This window comes from Nycticebus coucang, chromosome 13, assembly GCF_027406575.1.
Source record: "Nycticebus coucang isolate mNycCou1 chromosome 13, mNycCou1.pri, whole genome shotgun sequence".
Taxonomy (NCBI): Eukaryota; Metazoa; Chordata; class Mammalia; order Primates; family Lorisidae; genus Nycticebus; species Nycticebus coucang.
In genome coordinates, this window is record NC_069792.1 from 11,462,759 (window position 1) to 11,489,524 (window position 26,766).

At 42.0% G+C, this 26,766-nt stretch overlaps 1 protein-coding gene across 2 annotated transcripts in view; it reads left to right on the plus strand.

Annotated features, from left to right (window-relative positions):
* The window catches only part of CHD7 (chromodomain helicase DNA binding protein 7), a 191,775-nt gene that overhangs the window by 28,464 nt on the left and 136,545 nt on the right, over positions 1–26,766 (plus strand). The window contains exon 2 of one of the 2 annotated variants that reach the window (XM_053558884.1): positions 6,053–6,148. The exons of the other annotated variant lie outside the window; for it this stretch is intronic. The gene's annotated coding sequence lies outside the window, so the exon portion shown is untranslated. The remainder of the gene's footprint in view (positions 1–6,052; positions 6,149–26,766) is intronic. 2 annotated transcript variants of the gene reach the window in all.

Genomic DNA, 26,766 nt, shown 5'->3' on the forward strand with positions numbered 1-26,766 from the left:
TCAGTGAGTAGGGCACCAGCTCCATATGCCAGAGGTGGCAGGTTCATATCTGGCCCCAGCCAAAAACTGCAAACAAAACAAAACAAAAAACAAAACGAATCACATGGCTGCTGTGTTTCACCGCTTACCAGACACACTAATACATGCTGGCCCTATAATACATGGAAGGTAGATGGGACTTTGTAAAGGAAGAAACTTTGGATTTCCTTAGGGGCAGGCAGAAACAAATGGGTGGGACACCCTTGATTCTAGGTCTCAGGATGTCATAGTCAAGCGCCTCTCACCCTGGACATCCTGAAAGGATCGATTAAAATTTTTTTTTTTTTTAGGAGGCCTGAGCTATGCAGTTCCAAATAGCTTGGAGAATCTAGTGGAAACACATAGACCCTTTTATACTTTGGTGATTATGCTCATTTGATCTGATTGCTGTTGAGTGATGTAGCAAGTTTTATGATGAATATTTTGTCTTCTGTTTAAGCCAGTGGAAATTATTTAAAACGGTTTAAGTTTGAATTTGTGTTAGATAATTGAACCCCATTATGAATTGCTTAAATTGGTAAATCAGGAAGTAGTTGGGAATAATGTTACGTGGCACATTTTAGTAGTATTTAATAGTTTTTACACATTTGGTAAAGTAGTGAGTTTTATGATACCAGGAAATATTTTTGTGCTCGATTAGAATTTTGCATATAGTTTAATAAAAATAACTTAAATGGTGTATCTAGAATAGTGCTTTACCAGTGTAGGTGATGAAGGGACAAGGGGGTGATGGTAGACCACTTGTCACATAATTGCGTGTTCCAAACTTCTGTTTATAGAGAATCTTGCTCTGGTTATTGAATACTCCTAATGCAAAGTAAGAATTAAGAGTTGTAGCATATAAAAAAGATAGAGAATAGCATATTTTATCTTCAAATTATGGAGACAAAACCTAATTTAACTGTGGCTTGGTGATTTAAGTGAAAATAACTTTGCCATTTTAAAAAGTCGACGTGCTAATCGTTTTCATATATGATAAAGAAGGAAATTTTTTTTATCATTGTTTATTGATCTACAAAGATTTTAATACTCCTAATGCAAAGTAAGAATTAAGAGTTGTAGCATATAAAAAAGATAGAGAGTAGCATATTTTATCTTCAAATTATGGAGACAAAACCTAATTTAACTATGGCTTGGTGATTTGAGTGAAAATACTTTGCCATTTTAAAAAGTCGACGTGCTAATCGTTTTCATATATGATAAAGAAGAAAGTTTTTTTTTTATCATTATTGATCTACGAAGATTTTCAAAATAAAATATTAGCGTTAAGATTCTGCACAGGAGCTCTGATGTAAAGATCTGATAAATACTAAGAAACAGCTTTCGATGCTGTCTAGTACGGTCTTGGAACCTTTTTATTCCTGCATCCGCAGAGCCCGAAACACGCAAATACCGACAAAACTAGTGCTGTATTTCCTGTTATCATAAAACTCCTTTTTTTGTGATTATTGATAGTGATTTCAGTTAAAGTACTGTGATTCTGTACATCGCTTGGTTCCCTTGGCTCGTGGCTCTTCTGTGGAAGGAGTGTGCCTGTTCCCTCTGGTGGTTCTTCTCTAGTCCTGTCAGGTTTGAAGATTGTCATTTATTGTCTGACTCTTGGGTCATTCACTTGTTCCCCATGAAATAACTTAGACATGTCTCTTAATGTAATTACTAGCTCATTTGCTGATTAATGGATTGGAGTAATGGAAAAAGTTTACTAGTTACCCTTCTGTAAGAATCTAATTTGAGGGATTTTAAATAGTAATTATGAAGTATTGATTACCAGAGTTGGGTAGCTATTAATAGATGACCCACCCTGTGCCTTACTGAATGCCTGACATTCAGGGGTAGGATGCCAGGTACATCCAGGTTTGAGCCAGGGCATTAAGACACCGAATGTTTATCAGGTGAGGCCTGTTAAGGTGTTGGCAAGGATTTCTGGAGGAATTAACTTTTGTGCAGTATTTAAAAAGTGTCTATAGTAACTGGAGAGAGCTGTGATGAAGGTGGGGTGTGTGTGAGGACAGCAACAATGTTTTGTATTTAGGGAACAGGAAGAATTTGGTCTAGAGGAAAAAGGGATGTGAAGATGCTGAAGGAGAGAGATTTCTAAATCACCCCGGGTTACTTTGGCACTGGGGAGGATGGCAGGACAGCTATGTCTTGACGCAGTCACCTCTGGCGTCCTCTCCAGCCGTTCTCTAAGTCCTCAGGAATACAGTCTCCACTTGAGCGCTGACTTTCTCTCCTCATGGAGGCCTCCGTGTACAGAACCGTTGTCAGTGTTTGTAGATTTTATTGCTCCGGTTTGAGCTCCCAGACCCTGCCCACCGCTGGCCTTCTCTGTTGGGCTGTGCACGGACTTGCCGGTCTCTCGGGTGCCTCCATCTTGTCATTTCACACGTGGTACCCAGCTTTGTGTTTACCCCTCAGAAACCCAAAGTTGCCCACCTCCCCCTGGGTCACGGGCCTTCTCACTGTCCCCCTAACATTTTCACTGTTGGACCTACTCTTTAAAAAATATGTTTCCCAATCAGGCCTGACCGGATCGTTCCTGGTTCCTGAACACACACAGCTGCTCCTCCTCCCCGCCGCTGCTCTTGCTTTGCTCTACTTCCAGAACCACTCTGTCCCCTCATACACATCCCTGCCGGTCGCAGTCCTGCTTGGCTTCAGGTTCCATTTCAAAAGTGACCTCTTCTGTAAAGCCGTTGCTGACTTGGCTTTGCTCTCTCCTTATTTGGATGGAGCACATACCCGCTCGTGGGCTGTTCTCCAGCAGGAACGTGAGTGAGGCGCGTGGTCTCACCCTGGGGGCCTGGGCTATCCCTGTGGAGTCTTTGCTGGCCCTTTCTCCGATCTATGGGGGGCGGGAGGTGGGGGCCATGCCGCTGTAACCCTGCTGCTTCTCTCTCTCAGATCGTAAGACAATTATCTATGTGTCTGTTTTCTTCTTTTAAGTTATAAGCTATCTGAAGGTAGCCTAGGATTATTTTAGTATTTTTATTAATATTTTCCTGTTGAAGGGTTAAGGTCTGATTTCTAAAATAGGTAACTGCATTGTAATGTTACCTAACAAGTAACAAAGGAACATTTGTTTGGTTTAGCTTGTAGTATTATGATAACTCGATAAAATGGTGGATACCCTTAAAGGAGGGATGTGATGTGTATGTGACTAGAAATCAGCTAAGTTGGAGGAAAGTAGGAAGATAAATGTAAGAACAAAAATCCCCAAAGCTTATCCATCTTATTTTTGTATCCAGAAAACAAAAAGGTATTTTTGTTCTGTATTTTGTAGCCAGAAAACAGCTTAGAGTAGTAGATTTACATGTTTCCGTTGAGTGGAAGTTCAAAGAAAAACTCTTCATAAAAGTTGTTACCTTGTAATGGAATTATTATAATGCTGAGTCAGCATCATTGTTAGTGTTTTTCTTTGCTGGTCTGACTAGATTGAGTTCATCAAGAATTTGTTTAAGCCCAAGTGCCCATCGACCCACGAATGGACTAGCAAATTGTGGTACATGTACACCATGGAATATTATGCAGCCTTAAAGAAAGATGGAGACTTTACCTCTTTCATGTTTACATGGATGGAGCTGGAACATATTCTTCTTAGCAAAAGTATCTCAGGAATGGAAGAAAAAGTATCCAATGTACTCAGACCTACTGTGAAGCTAATTTATAGCTTTCACATGAAGGCTATAACCCAACTATAGCACAAGAATATGGGGAAAGGGCCAAGGAAGGGGAAGGGAGGGGGGAGGTTAGCGTGGTGGGAGGGTAATGAGTGGGGCCACACCTATGGTGCATCTTAGAATGGGTACAGGTGAAACTTACTAAAGGCAGAATACAATGTCTACATACAATAACTAAGAAAATGCCACGAAGGCTACATTGAACAGTTTGATGAGAATATTTCAGATTGTATATGAAATCAGCACATTGTACCCCTTGATTGCACTAATGTACACAGCTACAATTTAACAATTAAAGAAAAAAAGAATTTGTTTAGGTTAGCATGGTGGCTCATGCCTGTAATCCTAGCACTCTGGGAGGTAAAAATAGAAAAACTAGTCAGGTGTTGTGGTGGGCACCTGTAGTCCCAGCTACTTGGGAGGCTGAGGCAAGAAGATCACTTAAGCCTAAGAGTTTGAGGTTGCTGTGAGCTATGATGCCTCAGCACTCTACCCAGGGTGACAGGGTCTCAAAAAAAAAAAAAAAAAGAATTTATTTGCTTTTTATTCCTAGCACTTAGCCGAGTGTCTGAAATTGAAACAGTATTTAAGGGTGCAAAGAAACTTTAGATATTTTTTATCTCAAAAAAGGGGGTAACTGTTTGTGAGATGATGGATATGTTAATTTGTTGGAATATAGTAATCTTTGTTATATCAAACCATCATGTTGCACACCTTAAATAAATGTAATAAAAACCCAACTTATTCTTATCTCTAATAGCAATGATGATAGAAAATGCTGATGATTCTCCTGAAGAAGGATTCATCAGTGTGTCATACAGTAATTTATATAAATTCATGTATTTTTTTTTCTTTTTTTTTTTATTGTTGGGGATTCATTGAGGGTACAATAAGCCAGGTAAATTCATGTATTTTTAATTTGTTAGTAGTGGGATCTTTGATCCTTGAGATCACAGTTATGGGGTGCTGGGTATAATTTTGATGTTTTTTTATTTAAATTTCAGGTTTTAATTCCCTTAGCAGTGTTTTGGTAGCGGTTCTTGGAATGATCAGAAAGAATTCTTATAGTATCACTTTTTTCCTTTACATGTTTTTTAGATGAGAAGTTTGTGATGTTTATCAGATGGGAGTGGGGGGTTGAGAGAGGGGTGAGAGACACCTTGAAACGTATTTTAGATGTCAAAATATATGTTTTTAATTCATTATAATTCTTGTGTAGACTGCTTTATTTATTTATTTATTTGGAGACAGGTTTCCTGGTTTCCTGGGCTTCAGTGCAGTGACCTGATCATAGCTCACTGCAAACTTAAACCCCTGGGCTTACGTGATCCTCTGTTCTCAGCCACACGAGTAGCTGGAGCTTAAGGGATATGCCATGATAACCAGCTAGTTTACTTTTTGTAGATATTGGGTCCCACTCTTGCCTAAGCTGGGTGTGAGCCTTTTAAATTTTATCCTGATGGCGTTAGTCTCAGGTCAGGATTCTTCCCAGTGACATTGACGTCACTCATTCTGGGAGCACTGACCTGACAGAGGGCAGGTGCTGTGACTGCTGTGTGTACAGTCAAACGAGCCAGTCACTGAGCTCTGTCTGCCTTGTGGAAGATGGACGTCTTTGCTTTCTTCATTGTATGAGCTGTATTAAAGTTGGTACGTTGCCATTCTCATATGCAACAGATTTCTTTGAGATTAAAATCCAGTTCTAATCAAGATTCAGATTAGAATCTTTTCAGTGTCTTTTCGTTGCTGTTGAGAACAAAGATCCATTTTTATCTGCTTTCCACTGCCTCTTGATATTGTTTTAGAGACTGTACAATGCCATACCTAAATCCTTAATGTCTCAACATTTTATATTTTATATGGTATATTTGTGCAGGCATTTTATATGCAAATATTTGTGTCAAGGATGATTAGCCTGGAACCTTTTAGATTTAAAAATGGTGGATTTTTCAAAGACGAGAATGCAGGATGTACCCCGTAGAGCAGTGTGTTCACTAGAGGACAGCACGGAAATGTCACTTAGGCTCCAGCTAAGGTGGTGACAAATGGCTGTGATGCCACCTCCTAGATTCCTGCTTCAAAAAGAGTTGGAAAATAGATGACTGCAGACACACATCTGAGGGAGCTCACGCAGGCAGGCGAGGGTGTGCAGGAAACTGCGCTGAGGTTGTTATCCTTGGAGAGTAAGACAGGCAGCGGAAGAGGGAAATAAAACTTAAAAAAGTTTAGTATTCTTCACTGTCAGATGTTTTTCTTTTGTTATAATCATAGGTTACTTTTACACTAAATAAAGTAGACCAGTTGACTTTTTTTTTTTTTTTTTTTTTTTGCAGTTTTTGGCCGGGGCTGGGTATGAACCAGCCACCTCCGGCATATGGTACCAGCACCCTACTCCTTTGGGCCACAGGCACTGCCCCAGTTGACAATTGGTAAGCATGATGGTGTAATAACCCAGTGTTCCCTGTGGTTCTGCTGTATTACAAGTACCTCCAACATCCTGTGGACAGGCGGGGATATGAGACGGCTGTGACTGTCCAGCTTCAGAGCCAAGTGTAAGCAGTGAGCAACTGTGTGCCTTGTGCTTAAGGACTTTTACTAGTTGACTTATGTAGAGTCCCACATCACAATTTTTTTTTTTTTTTTTATAGACAGGGTCTCACTTTATGGCCCTCAGTAGAGGGCATCACAACTCACAGCAAACTCCAACTCCTGGGCTTAGGCGATTCTCTTGCGTTAGCCTCCTGAGTACCTGGGACTACAGGCACCTGCCACCACGCCTGGCTATTTTTTGTTGCAGTCTGGCCGGCGCCGTACCCACTGAGCCACAGGCACCACCCCCATGACAATTTTAAAGTAAAAGAAAAAGATAACTCCTGGGGAAAGAATCCATGAGGCCTGTGGAATTCCTTTCCTTGGGGAAGAGATGAGAAGGTTGAAATGGAGTCCAGAGCAGTTTCAAAGCCAAGTGTAGCAGCCTCATCAGATACAGCGTGGCGGCCTAGTGACTTATAATGAGGGTGGCATGTAATTAGAAATTGTCCCTGTCTTTTCTGAGTACTGATGAAAACCATGGCTCAGAGGTTAATTCAAATAATAATTAATATTGGCCCCTGTCAGTACAGGGTGGTAATGAAATCTTTCGTTATTTGATGACTTTGACTCTAAATGTTGAATGAGGAGCAGAAATGGTGTTATTCTGCACACTAATTGTGGGGCAGCTCCAACAACTGAACGCAGAGCAGCAAAGCAGCGGCTGTATGGAAGGTGTCAAGCACAAAATTTCTTTGTAGCCTGTAATTGCCCACAATAGACGCAGAAATATAAGTGTTACTTCATTGCCTAAAGTGGTTATTATTTAGAGTGAGAAATTATTAGGAAGGCACTGGTAATTGTTGCTACCATTGTGGACTGGGGAAGCGTTTGCTGGTTCCTTACTTTGCCAACTGTATGTGGTGGATGCAGTACGCAGCATTAAACCACACATATTTGTGTTACTTTAAAAACAAAAATCAGACGGCTTTTCAACCTTGAAAGTCAACAATTCTGTAAATTGGTGCACCACATTTGACGAACATTTTTCATATGCAGAGGTAGGAGTTGCAAACAATGTAGAAAAATGTAGTTGAGATAAGAAATTATGTGGAAATGTGTAAGTATCCATCAACACAGATCAGCTGTAGCTTCATGAGGCTGCAAATGACAGGTACAATTGTCTGACTAAAATAATTTTGGTAGAAGGAAGATGTTTAGGCAGGACAGTTTTAAAAAAATAATTATAATTTTCTTCGTCAAGTGACTTGCTTTGAAATTACAGTTTTCTTTTTTGATAGTGATTTATTTTATTTATTTATTTTTTTTGGCCAGGGCTAGGTTTGAACCTGCCACCTCTCATATATGGAGCCCACGCCCTACTCCTTTGAGCCATAGGAGCCACCCACAGTTTTCTTTTTTGAAGTGTTTGTTGACTGAGCTTCTGCAGCTTGACCTCTTGAGGATGATGTTTTATAACATTCTAAGCAACATCATATTTTAGAGGAAAAATAATAGAACAAAATAAGAAGAATTTATACACTATTTGAGGACTCTGTGATACTTCAGATACCCAAATAGTGGAACACTGCTGACACGTTGCAGTAGACAGAATAACAGACTCAGACCTCATGCATCCTTCACCAAGTCTGTTAACTCAGGCTGGTTTTATTTCATTCATCTTCCTTCTAGCTTTCCCCATGTTCTGTATTATTTAGAAGCAAATCCCAGATAGCCTGTTTTTTTTTTTCTTTTATTTCAAAATATTTTAATTTATATTATTAAAGGGAAATAATTCTTTCCAGTATATGTAGCTATCGAAGTTTGTGTGGAAATTTTAAGGAAGTTGTTTATTTATTTTTTTAATTGAAAGACAGTACTGTATTTGAGGAGGGATTTGCAAGCATGTTTTCTTAGCTAGAACATACAGAGTGATAGGCAATTGTTGGACAGTTAGGAGAAGGAGGTTTAATTTGATTCCAGGAGCAATCACAGAATGCTGAAATGAGAAAGGCAGGGTCAAAGCATTTTATGTACAAAAGCAACGTTCTTTTGTAGCATTGATGTCACCCTAGAGTTGATGGAAGGATCATCAGGAGACCGGAGGCTTTGGGGAAGATAGAGGTGATGAGGGGCTGCTGCTGAGGTAAACGAACACAGATTCTGGGAGAAGTCAGGGAAGAAGTGTCACACTGTCATCTAAGCGACCTTTACAAAAAAATCCAGATCTTATCACTTCTCTGCTTAATGTAATAGGTCAGCTTCTCACTGTGTACCTTCATGCGAGCTGGGAATTTCCATGTGAGATTTGAGAAGTGAAGAATCTTTAATAAAAAGATAATTATTTTAAAACAGATATACTTTATTTCCCAAACCCTAAATTCAGGCTCCCAGGGATGGTTGGGGTGAAACTTGGGGCAGAGCTAGGCCTTCTGAGGTGGGAGTGGGTCTTGGGAAGCTTCCTGCACTCCCAGGGACTACTGGGGTAGGAGCTAAAGAAAATGCAGGTGAGTGGGTGGGGAATGAAGACAGCTCAGAGCTCATGAGGGGTCTCTGTTGGGTCAGGCTCGGCAGCAGGTGTGTGTGTGTGTTGTGTGTGTGCGCTCACGCTCTCCTCCAGCCCCTGGAGACTATCCCAGAATGACTGATAATCCCTGTGGACAGTTACATGCCCTGGTCTCACTGCTCATTATGGAGCTGCTTGGAGCTGCTTGGCCTCAGCAGTGAAGGGGTCTTGGGAACTGCCTCCTTTACCCTCTTCTGCCCCCACCCTGACCGGATCATGGAGTGGGGAGGGAGGGAGGGCAGACCAAGCCCGACCCAGCCACTGGGGCCGATGTGGCACAGACTATAGGAGGACGCAGGGAAGGCCAGGTGTTCCCTTAAAGCCCTGGGCCACTGCCTCAGCGGGGCCCCTCCGGGCCCCTCCTGGCCCCTGGTACCCCCTTTCCTGCTTTGTTCCCTCCCTTTTGGCCTCAGGTGCAGTACGGGACACACCCCCTGCTTGGAGCTGACCTGCCTTCTTGGACTCCCTTACTTGGCTGGCTCTTTCTCCTCCTGGCTATAGCCCTGGTTAGGCCCCTGGGCATTTGACCTCGGCAGGCCATTCCTGTTTTCATAGCCCCCAGCTCACCTGTAGTTATGTGTTCCAGGTCTGCATGCAGGGGGAGGGGATTGTGGGGGCAGAATTGACAGCAGGCTGAGTGTGGGTGGTGGAGCATTGAGGGTGCAGGTGGCACAGTAGTGTGGGGCTGGGAGCAGCAAGAGTTGGAAAGAAGTATCCTGTCTGGAACATTTGTATTTTGAGTTGGTGGATAGCTAATTGCATGTCTCCTTTGATCAAAGAGAAATGTGACTAGGGAAGGACCTTAGAGTTTTACAGGTGATGTTAGAAAGTGACAGCAGTGATTCGACATGATTTTCCTCCTGAGCCCTCAGAGTTAAGAGCTGGCAGCTCTGGGCTGACCTTGGGCATGCATTTTTGATGTCTAGCTTTTAGAGCAGTGGTTCTCAACCTTCCTAATGCCATGGCCCTTTAATATAGTTCCTGTGGGTCGTGACTGGTTGAGAACTGCTGTTTAGAGTCAGACACCAGCTCAGTGAGGGGCACGTGATGTCATCTATGCTGCTTACTGGTGATATTTAATTTGATCGTTTGGTCAAGGTGATTCATTCTGTCTTGAAAAGGAAGTTATTAGAATTCTGTACATAACCTTAGTTTATTATGAGATTTGTTTGCTTAAAGATGAAGGAGAGAGTATTCTTGTGGTATATTTGTTTAGTTACTTCTAGGCTATAATGGAATCACCTTTATTAGTGATTAGACTTGGCAGTAATTTGGTGTAGAACTTTACTGAGAGCTTAAAGTTATTTCACACTTATCTCAGAGTATTCCCAACACTGTATACTTTATCTAGAGGGAAAGTCACTGTGGTCCTTATAGATGGGGTTGTATGTAACCCCAGCTTCTTGATTGTTACTTTGCTCTTGGTCACGCTACTGCTTAAGTGGTTATGTAGTTAAACCTTTTTGATGCAGGAGATAGACAGATGGTGTGAACTGAATCGTGGAAAATAACTAGCCCTAAAAATTGATTGATTTAAGTTAGATTTTACAGTCATATAACACATAATGACTTCTGGTCAATGACAGGTGGTGTACGTGTATAGACAGACGGTGGTCCCAAAAGATTATCATGCAGCTGGAAATTCCCATCATCCCGTGATGTCATGGCACACACACTGGTCCCGTGTTTGTGGTGGTGCCGACGTCAGCAGACCTGCCATGCTGCCCGTCATGTGAAAGCACAGCCCAGGCAGGTGTGGACAGTGAGTGATAATTTGATAATGTGATGAATGATTGCTACTGGTGTCTATATTTACTACACTACATTTTAATTTTTTTTAGAGTATCCGCCTTCTTCTTGCAAAACAAAGCTCACTGTAAAACAGCCTCAGGCAGGTCCTCCAGGAGGTATTCCAGAAGAAGGCATTGTTGTCATAGAGGTGGCAGCTCCTTGCCCGTTACCATCCCCGGAGACCATTCTGTAGGGAAGATGTGGAGGTGAAAGACAACGATATCGGTCATCTCGACCCTGTGTAGGCTTAGGCTAATGTATGTGTTTATGTCTTAGTTTTTAACAAAAAGTTTGGGAAAAATTTAAAAATTAAAAAGTAAACAATGCAAAAACGCTTGTATAGAACAAGTATATAAAAAAATTTTGTGCTATTGTACAATGTGCTTTTTAAGCTAAATGTTGTTACAAAAGAGTCAAAAAGTTTGAAAAAAATTAGTTGACAAAGATGTTACAGAAAGCTAAGGTTAATATATTATTGAAGAAGAACTTTTTGGATACATTTAGTGTAGTGAAAATGTACAGTGTTTATAAAGTCTGTAGTATTGTACACTGGCCTTCACAGTCATTCACTACTCACTCCCACAGAGCAACTTCCAGTTCTGTGAGCCCCATTCATGATAAGTGCCCAAGTCAGGTGTTCCATTAAAAAAGAAACTTTTGCATACTTTATTTTTACTGTGCCTCTTCTGTGTTTATTTTATTCACTTAGTTATTCTATTTTTTTGAGACAGCCTCATTCTGTCGCCCTGGGTAGAGTGTGGTGGCGTCACAGCTCACAGCAACCTCAAATTCTTGAGCTCAAGCAATCCTCTTACCTCAGCCTCCCAAGTAGATGGGACTGTAGGTACCCACCACAGCGCCTGGCTAGTTTTTCTACCTTTAAAAGAGTAGAAAGTGGGGTCTCTACTCTTGCGCAGACAATCCACTTGCCTCGCCACCCAGAGTGCTGGATTGCAGGTGTGAACGCACACACACTTACTATAGTTGCCTACAGTATTCAGTACAGTAACAGCTGTACAGGTGTGTAGCCCAGGAGCAAAGGCTGTATCATATAAACTAGGTGCAGCAGTCTGTAATGTCTAGGTTTGTGTAAGCACACTTTATGATGTTTGCACAGTGACAAAATCGACTAACTACACACTTCTCAGGCCGTGTCCCTGCTGTTAGGTGATGCATGACTGTGTGTGCCTTTGAGGATAGCATTGTCTTGCCTTCTGGGCTAACACTTGCGTAATGCATGACACTATTCGATATGAGGAAGAATTAGCCATACACCTAGAGTAGGGAACCTGGGAGATGGCGGGCTTTCTTTTTTTTATTCAAATAAGTCTGGGTTATGATTTTAGTGAGTGGACTGGAGATATTTTATAAAGTTCCAAAGCAGGAATATGAAAAATAGGGGCAGTTTTCATTTTGAAGTTACATAATTGTTAAGAAATTTAGATAGGTAGATCAGTTTTATGTCTTTAATATATTTGGAGAATGTGTGGGGATTCAAAGATTTATAAACGTTTTTTTCCCAGAACTTTCTTAAAAGTGACATATTTATCAGTTGCAAACTGACACATGGTTATATTATTAGTATTGATAAAATATCCCAGGAGTTAATTGGGATTGTCCATGCGTTAGTACTAGATCAACTCTTCGTGTGCTGCCCTGGGTGGGGGGGCTTGGGGCAGATGGGGTTCATCAGGCACACTCTGTGCACACTCAGCCCCCGAGTAACCTCCTCACTCCAGGGCGGCTGTGGGGTGAGCCCTGCCAAGGGGAGCAGAGAGCCGGACAGTGGCCTGCTCCTCCCCGCAGGTGTTGCTGCTTACCTTAGAATGGAAATCAGATCTCTTTGACATAGGGAAAAAAAAATTGGAATACATTATTTTTCCAGCATCTAACTGATGTTAAGTATGTGCATTCCAAAATGTTCAAGCCACTCAACATGTAGACAGGGAAAGCCCCCGCTCCTGATAATTTCAGGCACCATAATTATTCTTCTAGGCTTTTTAGTGGGAGAAAGGTTTCAGAGTGTGAGCTCAATTACATATATGGAACTCCACCCCACACCCCTCCCCTGCCACCTTTTTCTTCCCAGAATACCGTGGCTGGTCTTTTCATACCAACACACAGCGCTCTAATTTATCTTTTCAGCTACCTCAAACAACTATGTCCTGTTCCATATAACTTCATTTATCTGTCCTCTTTCAATGGCCGTTTAGGGTCATTTCAGCGTTTCACTATTGAAAATGGTGCTGCTCTAAAGATCAGCCTTTTATATACCTCTTTGTGCACCTTGGGATGAATTCCTAGCGGGTATTACAGGGTCACAGACTATGGTATGTGTTCCTGGATTGGCACCATAAAGGCCGTATCATTTCATGCTCTTTTCAGTGATGTGGTAGTTACCCACCCCCCTTGTTTTTCCTGCACTTACCAACTCTGGACATTACTGTCCTTTGCCAATTTGGTAGGTGCATTTATTTGATTAACAGTGAAGTCGAGTGTCATTCTACGTGTGTTTTTAGCGTTTTGTGTTTGCTTAAAGCCTGTCCTCTGCACCATCGTGCCTCACAGCCCGCAGCTCCTGTGACCTGTACTGGCTGGCCGTGACTGGGGGTGGGATGTGAACCATACGCCTTTCTCCCTCCCGCAGAGGGAATGGAGGTTAAGACAGCTGTCTCTAAGAGCAGTCTGGGATTATTCCCATCGCTGCTGCTCACCAGCAGTGGCTCCGTGGCAGGCTATTTAACCTTTAAGCTCCCAGCTTCCATTCTTCTAAAGGGGGTAACAAGATTAAACCAACAGGTACATCTGAAGCCTCAGCCCAGCACCTGGCAGAGGAGTGCGTGCCTGGTCGACATTTGCCACTGTCAGCAGCAGCAGCAGTGTGGGAAATTCCTTCCCTTCTTCCTCCCTTCCCTGTGGGAGTCCCTGTGAGTCCTGCTCAGCTGCTTTGGATCCTGGTCAGTCAGTTCTGGGATTCCCTTGGCAGTTGCTGTTTTTATTAAGCCCACTCGTGGAGGCGCTGAGGCCGTGGGACAGTAGCACAGCCTTGGTGTGGAGCCCGACCACTTCCCTCTGCTTGGTACTCTGGACTGGATTGTATCCCCTCCCATTCCTAATGTTAGGTCCCAATCCCCAGTGTGCCTATATTTAGAGATCAGGCCTTTAGGGAGGTAATTAAGGTGAAATGAGGTTGTCAGGATGGGATCCTAACCTGATAGGGCTGGTGGTCTTTGCTTAGAGGAAAAGAGAGCCCTCTCTTTCCTACTTTCCAGAAAAGAGGCCACATGAGCACACAGTGGAATGGTAGCTGCCTGTGAGCCAAGAGAAGATGCTTCAGAATGTGATGTACCATGCCAGCACTTTGATCTTGGACCTCCCAGCCTCCAGAATGGTGAAAAATTAGTTTCTGTTTAAGCCACTCCGTCTGAGGAACTTTGTTACAGAGCTTTGGTAGACCCAGATTGTTAGAGAACCATAGTCCTGACGAATGGATCCACCTCAGGCATTCTTGTTTCTAGACCAGTGGTTTGTGCATCAAAATGCTTGGTAAAACAGATTGCTGGGGCTCACCCCAAGAACCCCAGGTTTAGGAGGTCTAGATTGACGTGAGAAGTTACATTGACACTGTTACCATAGATCACCCTTGCTAGAGTGCCGAGGCCTCTTAGTTCACAGCAACTTCAAACTCTTGGGCTCAAGTGATCCTCTTGCCTCAGCCTCCCAAGTAGCTGGAGCTATAGGCACCCACCACAACAGCTAGTTTTTCTACTTTTAGTAGAGATGGGGTCTTACTCTTGCTCAGGCTGGTCTCGAACTCCTGAGCTCAGGCAAATCTACCCACCTTGGCCTCCCAGAGTGTTAGGATTATAGGCAGGAGCCACCCTGCCTGGCCTGAGAAGTTACCTTTCTAACCAGTTCTCCAGTAGTTCTGATGCTCATGGTGCTGGGACACATTTGGAGAACCACTGCTCTAGGTAGTGGGTTGGAGGGATCTCTGACAAGCGCACGGCAGACTCAGGGTGGGGATATTGGCTCTTCAATGCAACTATAAAGTTGTTCGAGCTCTCAGCAACTCCATTTCACCAACTGCAAAATGTGGATAATATTTATTCTGTTTATTGCATGGGATTATTGAAGATAGATGTATAAATTAAAAGTTTGTTCTCCTGATCTTCATACAAAGTGGTTGGGGTTTGGTGGGGGAAGTTACATTCTTTTTGCAAAAAGAGAAGAACAAACAAAATGTTGAAGTATTATAATAGCAAACTACAAAGCAAAGGTAAGGCATTTCCTTCCTTTTTGTTACCAGATGCTGCCTGTTCATCTGAGTTGCCAGTTGCTGGGACTTTCTTTTTATCTACTTCTCTGCACTCCCCACCCCACCTTCTCTTGAAAGCCAGACATTTTAGCCAAGAAGCCTTTTTTCTTTGGCACCTTGCGCTGGCCCTCCCTTGTCAAGGATGTCTGTGGCTTTTTTGATGATTGTGGCAATGCAAATGACAGAGTTTCTAGTTCTGCTACATGGGTAGGATTGTGGCCGTGCTTTTTGTGTCCAGGTTATTATATTTGAAGGGTCTTTTTTTGGGGGTTGCCATCTTAAAATGTTTTCTGTTGTACCAGTTTTACACACACACACACACACACACACACACGAAATTATAGGCACACTGCATTTCCAACAGAGTTACCAACCACAAGTAAGGGTGCTTTCATGTAGAGCTATGGTTTTCCAACCTGGTAGTCTCAAGTTGGAGACCACTTTACCCTCTTACTGAGAGCTCCAAAGAGCTTTTTGGTTTAAGTGGGTTATAGCTATAGATATTTACTATATTGGAAATTAAATCTCAGAACTTTAAAAATATTGAATTTCTTTAAAATTAAACATAGATCTAATACATGTTAATGTAAATATCACAACTTTTGTGAAAAATAATTGTTTCCCTAACAGAAGTTTCTTAAGAATTCATGATGTTGCTTTATATGTTTATAAATCTTTTACTACCTGGCTCGAAAAAATAGCTAGATTCTTTTAGCTGCTTCTGCCTTCACCGTGTTGCAGTCTGTCGTGTGGCTGAAGAACGTGACGACAGTCTGGTCCCATGTGGACGTGTAACTGAAAAGAGAAGACATCTGAATACGCTTTTCAGATAATTTGATACTACACCAAAACTATACAAAGGGTAGTTTCTTTTTTCTTTTTTTTTTTTTTGCAGTTTTTGGCCGGGGTTGGGTTTGAACCTGCCACCTGTGGCATTTGGGGCCAGCGCCCTACTCCATTGAGCCACAGGTGCCGCCCACAAAGGGTAGTTTCTTAAAAGTTAGTTGCAATGTGGAATCTGAAATTGTATCAGTGAAACTTTTGTGCTTGGTCTTATTAAAATCCATTGATCTGTCTTGCGTCTTAAATGTGTCTTTTATCTGTGCATGGTTTTGTACTATCTGTCCTTAGTAATTCAAAAATATTGATTCAATGAATTACTAAAATTTTCAAATACTGACATTTTATTAAACTGTATATATTTTTTAAGATCATGTTTGTTAATGTCACTATCTGTCTAATCAAAAAAAGTCTTTAAGTATTGAGAAACCGTCAGTGACAGTGCATAAAGGTTTTTCAAAATTCTGATTATTGCTTGAATACTCAAATTTTATGATTGGCTAACAAAACCATCAGTTTTCCTGGAAGTGACTTATTTTGTTCATTTTTGAAACATCTGCCAAACACTCAAGTTTGCATAACCATAGTTTGTCAGTGATCTGTTTTTTTGTTCAAGTAAAATTGGTGTTCTTTGGAAAAAGCTTGCCCTTTCCTTACACAACCTGTTTCTCCATCTGCCTTGAATTGAATGGCTACCGACATTTATCCACCGCATAGAAGGCTGTGAGCTTTCAGGAATGATGGCACAGAGAGCAAATCCCTTTATGTATATAGGAGGGCGGCTCAGACATTTTGGAAAAGTACTGTGCTGCTTAAAAGAAAAAAATCTTCTAACGTAGTTGACTTAATACACCAGAAATTATGTAATGACTGTTGTTTCCTTGAACACATGAACTTGGAGACAGGACACCACATTCAGTGATAGCACCAGTGGTTACAACGTTTTTAGATTGCCATCTTACTTGAATCACTTCAAGTTATGACTTTACGCTTAAGCCGCAGATTGTGTTTGGATATACCGTTTCCAAATCATATGGCCTCAAATGTCTGTTAACCTTTTCCCAATTATATATAAACATAGCTGCCTAGCCTGAGAACAATGTGGACGCATTCTTTAGCCATTTAGGACATACATTATAACAGGAGCAGCATGGTCTGCTATAGGCACCATTTTTGGAGTCAGAGACCTAGGTCCATGCCTGACCTCCTCCTCACTGACTGGATGACCTTCAACAGAGCCTTTTTACCTTCCCACTGTTTCTCTGTGATGTCAACTAGTTGGCTTATCTCTCTCTTGAGTCTTAGCTCTCAGGTTCTGTGGTCACAGATTCTAGAGGCACGATGGCAAGATCCCCTTCACAAGCTGGGGGGCCCCTCAGGGGCGTGCTGTGAAGCCTTCCTGTCCCTTCCAGCCAGCCTGTCTCTGGCCTAGAAAGGCAGCAGGCTTCCTGTGGTTGTAATTTTTAAATGCAGTGTTTGATTCAGCACCTGGGATAACTACATTTGAGTTTTGTAAACGGTCAGGTCTCACGGAGATACCCAGTATGTTTGGGAGTTTACACTGGGAGCAAGGAAAGTTGAGTGATTAGGTTAAGGTGGGTGCAGGCCAAAGGGGAGAACAGCTGACACTTACCGGCTGTCTTCTGGGTGCAGGGCATTCTGTTCAAGGCCACTTGTGACAATTACATGAAATTGCCTCTGAGCAGCTTTTGAGGGAGGTGATGGAATATTAATTTTCAGAGATGAGGCAGCTGAAGTCCAGAGAGCTGCTTTAATTTGCCTGAGGTGGGTCCAGCTGGCTTCACAACTGGTTCTCCCCAAATTTCTAGAAGCTGTTCTTTTCTACATCTCTTGCCAGCCACGATATTTCTGTTTTTCATTTTTCTATATGACTATTTTAAGCTCTAAGCTCTTCTAAAATATTGAAGAGATGTCACAATTGGACATTATTAATCTTTGATAGGTAGTGATTTTATCAGTAAACTTTGACATTTATATAAACTTAATTTTGACAATAGTCAATAAAAGCTAAAGAGAATGCTGATGTTACATCACAGTCCTGTCTTGAAATGATGTCGGCTCAGGGCTGTTAGGTGTGTGAAATTGAGGGCAGATAAGGACACCAAGTGCAGCTCTGACCTTCAGGTGTTTATAGGTTGCCTTTCCACATCAAGAACCAGAAACTGAAATTTTGGTTGATGAACTGTTATCTTTTATTCCTTCAGCAAGCATGTCCATATACCTGCATTATTCTAGTGATAAGTACTGGGGATAAAAGGTGACAGGAGTAGCCAGCCGTCCAGGGGCCTCGGAGAGCCACACGTCTCATCTGCCCCTTCTGTGGGCTTGAGTCCTAAGCCCTGCACAGGAAGACGGGAGGAGGAGGAGTGACGTTTGGGAATCCAGATGTGGGGAAACATAGGTGGTAGATTGTTAGGGATGGAGAAGTTTTGAAGGAGTGTTCTGTGATCTCTTCTGAAAGTTCTAAAAATTGTGAAAGTTGAGGTCAAGGATGGTTTGAAGATGTAATTTCTTGTGGTTTTTTGATGTAAGATCTCTTTCATCTGCACACTCAGGAAATCCGAGGAAAGAAGTGTTCCAAGGTGGACCATCAAGACTAATCATAGCAGAGTAGAATTTTCATACATTTTTATATTACTAAACATATTTTTGAATAGGAATTTGAAGTGGTTGAGTCATCCTCACGGGATCCCTGGTCATTCCAGTTGACATTAACCTATTTTGTTATTGGAAAAGGAAATTATGGAGGCCATTTCTCACTTAGAATTGTTCAACCAGTAAATGGGAGATGGAAATAATATATTAAGCACACACATTACAGGGCACTCTGTAATTATATCCTGAACCCTTGACTTGTTATTGTAATGGAAGGGCTGCATTGACATGGCAGAAAGCTGTGCTGTGAGTGGGTGGGGATGGTGGGCTGCCAGGCCTGTTGAGGGATGAAGAGCAGCCAGACGTTGCTTCAGCTGACTTAGGGCTAACAATCCAGACTTTTGAGAATGGGCCTGCGAGGCACCTGGGGCCTTTATCTGAGAGGTGGTGCCAGGAGGGTTCCGGCACCCTGACTCCCCTTCCTTTAGGTGGCTAGGAGCAGAGGGATTTCCTTGATACCCCTTTGTGGGATCATAAGCGAATGTGTTCTGAGAAATCATGAGCAGTAGGCACCAGAAGTGCACAACCTTACTACAAAAAGCAGGAGCTGATTTGCCTTTAGGGGGGAGCAGTTACTTTATAATAACAGTAGTTTCCTGGCAATTTTACATTTAAAACTGAAGCTTCACTGACTTATTTAGATAACATGTATGCATTTGGTTTTGATCACTTATCTGCGCTTCATGACATTTGGGTTATTTTTCTATCACTAGAAGTGTGACTTTCAGAAGAGGACAGCTATAACTAGCATATTTTGTAATTGCATGGCCAGTGAGGTTAGTATCGAAGAATGAAGGAATTTTTGTCCTTCCGGTCGCTTCTTCCTACCTCCCTACTCTGCACATGAGAAACTACAAGTCAGAGAGGCTAAGTAACGGGATTAAGGCCACACAGCCTGGCTGGACATTTTTCATACTTTAGCTTCACGTTAAATCAGAAAGCATTTGGTCATGTGCAATGAATGCTAATTGTCTACTAGGTACTGTGGTAGGTACTTTATACACATAACCTAAAATGGTCTCAATAATTAGAGGTAGGTGCTATGATCTGTGTTTTATAAATGAGAAAAGGAAGTTCTTTCTAGAATAGGTTGAGTTACTTCAGTCCAGTCAGATGTTTGGTGGGTTCACAGTGTTCTGTGCGATCTTGACTGTTGATTCTTTCAACAAAACCTGACAACCACCCCCTCCCTCCAAATGCGGCAGGTCCATCTCAGCTATCAGAGAGAAAGCATGTGCCTTGCTTTGCATATGTGCATCTGAGCCGCCTTTCTTGTGCCAGAAGAGGCAGATTCCACCTGTTCCCCCCTGCGTCCTGCCTCTCCCGTCTCACCTCTGCCCAGACTTGTTTCCTCCTCTGCCGCACTCTGTTAGTGTTTGTCTGTTTTACCCCAAAAATGCTTATGTCGTGCTAAGTGGCAGGTACTGATTAAGTGCTTTACAAATGCACTTAATTCTCCTAATAACTCACGCAGATAATTATCCTCATTTATACAGAGGCTGAGGAACTTTCCAGGGCTACGTAGCTGGTGTTTGTCTCGTGCTGAATAGACACATGCTAGTCCTTGACCAGTCCGTTTCACTACTGCCCCGCTCTCTCGGCACCTTCTCAGCCCGTGTCGGGAGTGACCGTTCCTGGCTCTCCCACCCCTGACCGCCTCATGTGCGCTTCTGCCTCCACCCTTTACGGTGACTCTCTGACTAATCCCTGACTTGTAGCGTCCGGGCACTTTCCTTCCCTGGCGTCTTTGCAGCATTTGAAGTTAATCACTTCCTTCATAAAGCTTTCTTCTAGGTGTTTGCTTTTGTCTTGTCTGACTCTTCTGCCAGCCCTGGTACTATTCTTCAGGTTTCTGTCCTTGTTCTTGTTCTCTTGTCATTCTGAGCATGTTCTCTGAGTGATCTCATCTGTTCAGAGTTTGCCTTCCGTCTGTTTGTCAACAACTTCCATAGCCTTATCTTCAGCCCGGCCTTCTCTCTGGAGCTCTGTACTGCCTGCTGGAGGGTATCTGTGAATGTCCTCGGGACTTCGGCCCGATCTCAAATTTAAGTCGTGCTTCTCTTCTGTTCCCCCCGTCTCATCCCCCCCGAATGCTGCCATCTGCTCAGTTAGGGAGCCGGAATCCTGGTTACCACGTGAGCCTTCCTGTCATCCGGAGCTGAGTCAGGTGCGGGGCAGTGCTCTTCCATCCGTGTGCCACCGTCTCCTGAATTCCTGGATGAGCCTCTCGCCGGGCTTCCCGGCTCCAGTGTCCAGCCAGTCCTGCCTCTTCCAGTCTACGCTCCATGTTTTAGTAGGTGTGAATCTTTCTAAAATGTACATTTTTCTGAAAAATACAGCTTCAAAACTTTGGAGTGACTTCTCTGTGACTCGAGAAGGAATTACAGAGTTTCATGCCGTGGCCTCCACTGATGCCGTGCTGAGCCATTTGCAGACTTCGGGGCCTGTTCTGCCTCCCTCCCGGGTCTCAGGAATGGCGGTCGGTCTCCTTCTCAGCGCTTGCCCTGAGCAGACTCCTGCACCTGGGGAGCTCCTGTTTGTTCTTTAGGTTCAGCCTGACAGCTAGGTTTTAGACCAGCGCTGTCTGTAAATTTTCCGTCACGATGAAAATGCTCTCTGTTTGCTTTGCCCAGTTTGGTAGTCACTAGCCACTTATGGCTGTAGCTAGCGCAACAGATGAACTGAAGTTTTAAAGTTTTCTTTAGTTTTGGTTAATCTCAATTTAACTAGCCACATGGGTCTAAGGGCCGCTCTGCTGGATGGCACAGGGCCTGGTGGGGTGGCCTGTGTGCGCCTTACCTCCATCAGACCACCTTCCCCAAGAAGAGCAAAATCGCTGACAGGGTCAGAAAACTCGCAAAGAACAAACTCAAAAACTCAAAACTTGTTTCTAGGAAGGCTTGAGGATATTCTAGTACAAAATTGCCATTTTACTAAAAAATTATTTTGCTTTATCAGGAACAAGTTATTTTCAGCATATTCACAAGACTATCAGTTTTATGCTGGATTACGTTAGAAATGCTTGAAATACAAGCTGTGACCCAGAAGGGTCAGATGAACTTAATAATCAGGATAAACATTTTACTGTTTACGGATGCCAGGTAACCTCATTGTTTTTAATGATGCAGATGTTAGATTGTTAGCAAAGTGGTTTTTGGAGAAAAGGTGTTCAGTACCTTTCTTTCTTGGGTGAGGGAGAAGGCAGGGCAGGGAAAAGAGATTACTGGTTCCTTTGGCCCTGTTGATGGGCCAGCCCATGTCACCATGGGAGATTCACTCTGAAGGCTCCATGGCATGCCTCATTAGCAAGCAAGCACTGGGAACATTGCAAAGGCCCTATCAGTGTGCAGTTCTTTGGGATGGCACAGCATTAGTGGAGAGATGGGAAGTGCTTTAATTCCCTGCCCCAGACCGAGCCCCTCTTTTCCTCTGTGTGGACAGAGAGTTAAGGAACTACATTCTCCTTCTGACCCTCCCATGCTTTTGTGGCTGGAGGAAGGAGTGTTAGTAATAAATACACTGGGTTGTTACATAATAGCTAATTCTGTAAACGTTTTTTAGGTCTGGTATAGGGGGTATAAATAAAGTGATAGATGCAAAATACAGGGTCTTCCTTGATATACCGATCTGCCAGGGAATACTGGGCATATTTATAGAACTAAAACTGGTAGACATTGAAATAATTTTAATAAAAGAAACAGCAAAATATAACATTTAGAGGTCACCCCTTAATCATTTATTCAGAGAAAGATATGGAAAAAGGGAAAGAATTCTTTCAAAAGCAAAGTAACAGAGAAGTTAAATTGATTCTATACCAATGTTATATATGATCCTAATAAATTAAAAGCTACTAACTACTCAAGTTTGTATGCAGCCAACAGTTATTTGGATAATAGTGATCTAAGCAATTTCAAGTACAGAGTGGTTATGTCGGAACTTTTACCATAGGCTATCTCGCTGTTTTAGGTTGACAACATTTTAGCATGAAGGAAACTTGACCGTGTAATTCACAGAGCTCCAGACAAGTGCCCACTCAGAGTGTGTCTGTGAAGCAGAAAGCTGAGCTGTGTGGTCTGTCGCCATATATTTTGCCAAAATCGCAGCATAGTGAGAAACCTTTATATTTTTTTAGAATTGCTGTAAAGAAAAGTAGTGACTGTTTTCCAGTTACCTCTGAGAAATGGACGTAGAGAATTTGATAGGTTCGGAGATGCCGGGCACATGAGGGAGGACACTGGGAATGTGGATGGGTAAGGTATGATGTAAATACTGTCCTTGATGATACCTAATTATTTAGATTTCCTCGTCTGGATCATAGTTCTGTTAGGATTGATATACAGTATTAAACACACCATAATGTTTAAATGGGTGGGTGCAGCAGCCTTATTGAACTCTGTTTTAAAGCTGAGTAGGTATCTGGTTCCTTTTATAATCTTTGATTAAACCAGGTACAGAATTCAATTATAAAACTTCATAGATAGCCTTAAATTATTTTGATCATCCTCATTATGTAAAACAAATGTCATGACTGGTAGTAGCTCATCTTCTCCCTTTACTTACCTTTTCTTGTATTAGGTAAGTAAAGGGGAGGGGGAGGAGTCTCCTCTCCAGATCTCTTGTACTTGGTGACTGTGGAGGGGTGTCCCTAAATACTGATGTATTCTCAAGATGGACACAGTGATCTAATAACTGAAATATTAGAATAATATCCTAATATCAAGAATTTTGTGCATTTATATGTGTTTAATACTTAAAATTAGTCAAATGACTTTTAGGGAAAAATCACAGGCAGAAGCATGTCATTGCAGTCAGCTTTCCATGATGTAGAATAGCACGGTGGTGCAGGAAAATAATAAAATAATTTGTTACAGGTTATACTATAGGATTTTTTTCTTTAAAAACAGATTTAGCTTATGAATTTATTTACTTAGAGTATTATCAAAGATATTTCATGAAGTTAGTTTTTCCCAGACTCCCTAGCTACTTGGAGGAAGGAAGCCCAGGTGATTGCTGAGGAATAGGAGAGGCCAGTTTGAGGTTGAGCCTTTGCTGTAAATGTAGGAAAATGTTACGTGAAATATACAGAATTTATGGAAAAAAACTTTGTCTTTCATCATATGCTAATATGAAGGCATTATTTAGTTAGGCTGAAAGATGGCAAGTTCAGCTGTATGAAATGGATAGTTCTGATTATGGTGGCATTGTAGGACCTTCTTGCATTTGTGATACGTGTAGAGACAGAAGTCCCTCCCCTTAATCCCAGGGAGGCTTCACTTTCTGTGGTTTCAGTTTCCATGGTTTCAGTTACTCGCAGTCCACCATGGTCAGAACGTACTGAATGGAGAATTCCAGAAGTAAACAATTCATAAGTTTTAAATTGGGTTCTCTTTTGAGTAGCGTGATGAAACCTTGCAGCATCCTGTGCTGCCCCGCCTGGGGCATGAATCACCTTTTGCCTCGGGTCTCCGTGCCGTAGATGCTACCTGCTGTGGGTCACTTAGTCATCTGGATTACCACATCAGCTGTCAGTGTTGCAGTGCCCGTGTTCAATGACTCTGTTTTGTTTTAAAATGGCCACAAAGTATAAGAGTAGTGAAGCTTGCAATTTGGATATGCCAAAGAGGACCTCTAAAGTGTTTAGGTGGAAAGGTGAAAGTTCTTGACTTAAGGAAAGAAAAATTGTATCGTGAAGTTGCTTAGATCTACGGTAAGAATGAATTTTTTGCCTGTGAAATTGTGAAGAAGGAAAAGGAATTCGTGTTGTTTTTGTTGTCACACCTCAAACTGTAAAAGTTACGGCCCTCGTGTGTGATAAATGCTTAGTTAAGATGGAGAAGCATTCAGTTGGTGAGTGGAAGAAGTGGGCGGAAGTGTGTCTTGGAGGATGCCACTCAGGCTCAGTACTCGCTGAGGCTTCAGGAATCTTGTGGGGGGTCTTGGAACACCGCCCCTGAGGATAAACGGCAATGGTGAATGGAGAAAACGTTTTCCCAGGTTTGTTGTGAGTTGAAAGATTATGAAATAGCGGAAGAGAAACTGTTTAATATATATTCCATCCTTAATTTCGTCTCTTCTGTCAAATATAATTTTTTTGAAATAGTAATTTAATATTATAGTCCCTAAGTTTCATTTTTTTCTCCATTTTTCCCCTTCATGTAGATTTTCCTTTGTGTAATTATGTAAGTTTTTCAAAATACTTTTCTTTAATATCCTTCCAGAGATCTCCTCAACCCTCTACAGTTTAGACTAACTTTTATATTGCTTGCCTCCCTGACGGAAATTTGAATTTTTATAATTCCTGTGTATTTCTCTTTTGCATGAAATACGGTGCCTCACGGGGCGTCAGTGTTAGAAAGGCCTGCAGCCGCCTTTCTGGCTGTTGGTATGCTGTGGGCTTTGCTTGTCTCTGTGCTCGGGTTTACTCGTGATGGATAAAGATCCCTTCCCATCACATGTGCTCTGCTCTAAAAAAGAGAAGAGACAAATTATTTTCAGTTGTGCTGTTGCCCAAGCTTGGTCCCCCACCCAATTTAAGGAAAAAATGTTGGTAGTGTGTATCAGAAAAGACCGTTTACACTCTTTCTGTCTTTGTATTTCAAACCAGGAAGGATTGGATACACTTTTAAACGCCCCCTGGAATATGAACAAAAAAATCTTTTTTTCAGCTTTCTAGAAGTTTTTAAAATGCAAAAGGATGTAGGAAATTGCCAGATCAGTTAGTCAGTGACAGTTGCAGTAAGTGTCCAGAAAGCATGGCTCTTCCAAGGGCACCTTGTGCTGCTGTGTCAGCCCCTCAGCGCGTGCCCTTGTCTCACCTCAGGCGTCCTCCAGTGGTCCAGTGTCAGCTCCGTAGGAGCCCGTGATGGCCGGGGACCCCTAGACAGAGCATGTCCACACAGCAGCGCCTTCCTTCTCTTCCTTTCTTCCGCCCTTACTTTTGTAAGGCTTGATGTCACCTGGATGTTCTTTGTATGTGTGAGTCAAGAGTGGCTCAGTCGGTAGGGTGCCGGCCCCATATACCGAGGGTGGCGGGTTCAAACCCGGCCCCAGCCGAACTGCAACAACAACAACAAAAAAAAGACAACAGCTTGACATAAATCTAGAATGAGTGGGAAAACGTATTATCTGATGGTGATTTTTTATTCATTAGGTAAGTGTGGTGTCATTGGCCTTTATTATACACTAATCAAGTTTATATTTTAAAATATTATGTGCTAGTGATGAGCAAATTTTATAAAATTTATATTACTCTTAGATAATACCTAACAAACACAAGCATTGTAACCTCATCATTGGTACCCTCCTATTCACCTGAAATTAAAAAAAAATATATCATTCTTTGGTAAGTCTGTACTCTAAACATTCTTGCTAGGTGGATTGAAATATATTTCTGAAATTTAATTTTTCCTGGTTGCAAATAAATTAATTGAAAATTTTTTCATTTATTTATTTCTGGATCTGTTTCTTCATGTGCTTTTCCTTCTCTTCCATATTAAAATTAATTAGGGTAACATTAAAAAGATGGGGCAGATAAACATGTTTTAGGCAGATGTACATCTTGTCTACACGCACACATATGGTATGTGTAGATGTATGTTGATACATGTTCATCCTCATGGCTCTTGTCATATAATTTGAGAACTGCAGATGTTAATATAAACGTGTACCTGTCTAGTGCTGGGCCACATTCAGGTTTATGTAGGAAGAAGATCCTGCTGGATGCGTTTTCCGAGTGTCTGCAGTGGGGTGTCTGGTTGGCTGTCTCTGCTTAGAATTGCTGTGCTGGCCACCTTCTCAGGGGGCTTGGTGTTTGAAGGAGTTATCTTCAGAGAGTGATACTTGAATTGTAAAGTGTAAACGCCAGTCTCTAAAGGACATAAATTTCCATGATTATTGTGCTCTCATGGCACAACTTATGCATGGGGCAATATTCTCTTTTTGACCATCTAGAAAAAAAATTTAGTGCTATGAGCATGCACTTAATATGCACTGTTAGCAAACTGCTGTTTTATTAATTGCATTTAAAGCAGTGGTTCTCAACCTTCCTAATGCCGTGGCCCTTTAATATAGTTCCTCATGTTGTGGTGACCCCCAAACATAAAATTATTTTCATTGTTACTTCGTAACTGAGTAATTTTGCTACTGTTATGAATAGTAATGTAAATATCTGATATGCAGGATGGTCTTAGGCGATCCATGTGAAAGGGTCGTTCGACCCCCAAAGGGGCCGCGACCCACAGGTTGAGAACTGCCCGTTTAAAGGAAACATATTAGCCCCTGCACTAAGTGTAGGGTGAAAAAACAAGAATTGCTTTTATCTGTAAAGC